The sequence below is a fragment of the Penaeus japonicus genome, unplaced genomic scaffold, assembly GCF_977035675.1.
Source record: "Penaeus japonicus unplaced genomic scaffold, GWHDUDI00000001_assembly GWHDUDI00000029, whole genome shotgun sequence".
Classification (NCBI taxonomy): Eukaryota; Metazoa; Arthropoda; class Malacostraca; order Decapoda; family Penaeidae; genus Penaeus; species Penaeus japonicus.
The window spans coordinates 4,970,330-4,972,829 of record NW_028234431.1 but is presented as its reverse complement, the minus strand read 5'-3'; the positions used below and the strand labels follow the sequence as shown (position 1 = coordinate 4,972,829).

Below are 2,500 nucleotides of genomic sequence, written 5' to 3'. Positions count from 1 at the left end.
GATATCCTTCTATCTCTATTCTCTTCTCTTTACATCCACTGATTTATTGAGTTGATCACACATTTCACTTGATCAAACTCGTTTGTTATTTATGGTACTAACTCTATGATGTCAGTGAACAAACTTAGTTTAAACAAAAGAAATGCACATCAAATTCGGAAACAATAATTTTTGTTACGTAAGATTTGCCAAATCTATATATAATATCCATCTACATTTTAAAATAATCACAAAAAATCTTAGTCTTTGATTCTAAATTACTATATTTATTCTTCATTAACGTTTATGTTTAAATCCAATTTAATTATAATTGATATACTTTATATATATATAAATATATGTATAAATATATATATATATATATATATATATATATATATACGTATATATATATATATATATATATATATATATATATATATAAAGATAGGCCTACATCTTACTCCTTACCCTGAAAAAGAAGAAGGTATTGTAAAATAACAAGATTTTGGATAAAAAGTTGATAATGTTTGTGAACACAATTGAAGCTTATTTTATCCCAAATAGAATTTAACAAAATAATTTCTTGCTTCCGAAACTAATTAAAAAAAAAAAAAAAAAAATCCGTCCTTTTAAATGCAAGGATTCCTTATTCAAGAGTACACTGACATACGCGAATACACATGCAATGCACGAAATTCATCTAGACGATTGAAGTTTCTAAGTTACTTGACGTTTTGTTCTTCAAATGATAAAATGAAAAAGTTTTATTTCTTCTTTAATAAGGGTTAGAAAAGAAATTTATTTAATACTTTTATTTTCTACCAACCCTTCCTCGGCTCTCTCATTTACTCACCTTATCTCCACTCCTTCCACCTTCTCCTTCATTAGATTCAGTCTTCTTCCTCAAATAATGAAGGTAAAATGCAAAAATAATAAGGAAGGCTCGAAACCTCGAAGAAGAAACCCGTAAACTCAGCTGTTTGGAGTGGCTTTCTGAAGTCTGGCTCATTCACCTTGATCTTGCCATCTCCTTTCTTCTCTTTCCTTCTTCTTTTGGAGTGACATATGGAGCTTTATTAGCTTTTTTGGAGGTCTGTATTTTAGGGGAAATAACCAGAGGCATTTTCTAGGTTTGGGAATTTGATGCGGTTTTGTTCCTAGGGAATTTTATTTGGATATTATTGGAATCTCAGGATTCACTGTCCGATTGTATGCCTCAATCATCAGGGTTTATTTTAGAAAGGTTTCTATTAATAATTTTCGCACAATATAAAGGCCTTATTTTTTCAAACATATTTGAATAATTTAATTAGTCTTTCTTAATCACTACGATTTTTCTTCATACAGTGTTGATGATAATTATCAAACAAAATATATCAACTTAGTAAAACCGAACGCATTGACGCCTTGATGAATGAATTGATGTGTAAAATAGGAAAATAAATAGTCTTTACGACATCCATTCATAAGGAGGAATAAGACTGCCTGAAGTGCAATTCATGGAAGATTGGCTTCTGATAAATTTGTGGAATAACTAAATTATTGTCAGGAGGTATGACAGTAAGTACACACACACACACACAATCGCGCGCGCACGCACACACATACGCACACACACACACACACACACACACACACACACACACACACACACACACACACACATACACACACACACACACACACACACATACACACACACACACACAAACATACACATTTAGCTACACCTCCCCCACACACTCAAACCTACACCCCCACCCCACATGCAAATTTATATAAGAATATATATGTATATATATATATATATATATATATATATTATATTAAAAAAATATATTATATATATATTACATACTAACTTATATATATATAAATAAATATATTCTATTATATTATTATATATATTATATTAATCATATACAGATATATACATATACACAATGTATTATGTATATATAATATATATATATATATATATATCTAAAATAAATTTCTATTATATACATATTATATTTTTTATTAAATTTGCATTTTGGGTATATATATATATATATATATATTATATATATATTTATATATATATAAAAATATATATATATATAAAAATATATATTAATATCTATATATATATATATATAAAAATAAATATATATTTATATATAAGTATATATATATATATCATATATATATATAACATATATATTTTATATATATGTTGTTGTTGTTGTGTGTGTGTGTGTGTATGTGTGTTGTGTTACATATATACAAATTTTACATATATATATATATAATAATATTATATATATAATATATAATAATGATATACTTATATAACTAATTTTATATTATATATATATATATATAAAAGATATATATTATATATATAAATTGTGTGTGTGTGTGGTGTGTGTGTTGTGTGTTGTGTGTGTTATTTCACACAATATATAAGTATATGAAAATGTATGAATATTATTATATATTATTATTTTATATATATATTATATATTATAATTTA

General features: G+C 25.3%; 1 protein-coding gene across 1 annotated transcript in view; it reads right to left on the bottom strand.

Moving 5' to 3' along the window:
• Akt (AKT serine/threonine protein kinase) overlaps nucleotides 1–984 on the bottom strand; it is a 45,887-nt gene extending 44,903 nt beyond the window's left edge. Inside the window, exon 1 of the mRNA XM_086554355.1 lies at nucleotides 836–984. The gene's annotated coding sequence lies outside the window, so the exon portion shown is untranslated. The remainder of the gene's footprint in view (nucleotides 1–835) is intronic.
• Between the last annotated feature and the right edge of the window lie 1,516 nt (nucleotides 985–2,500).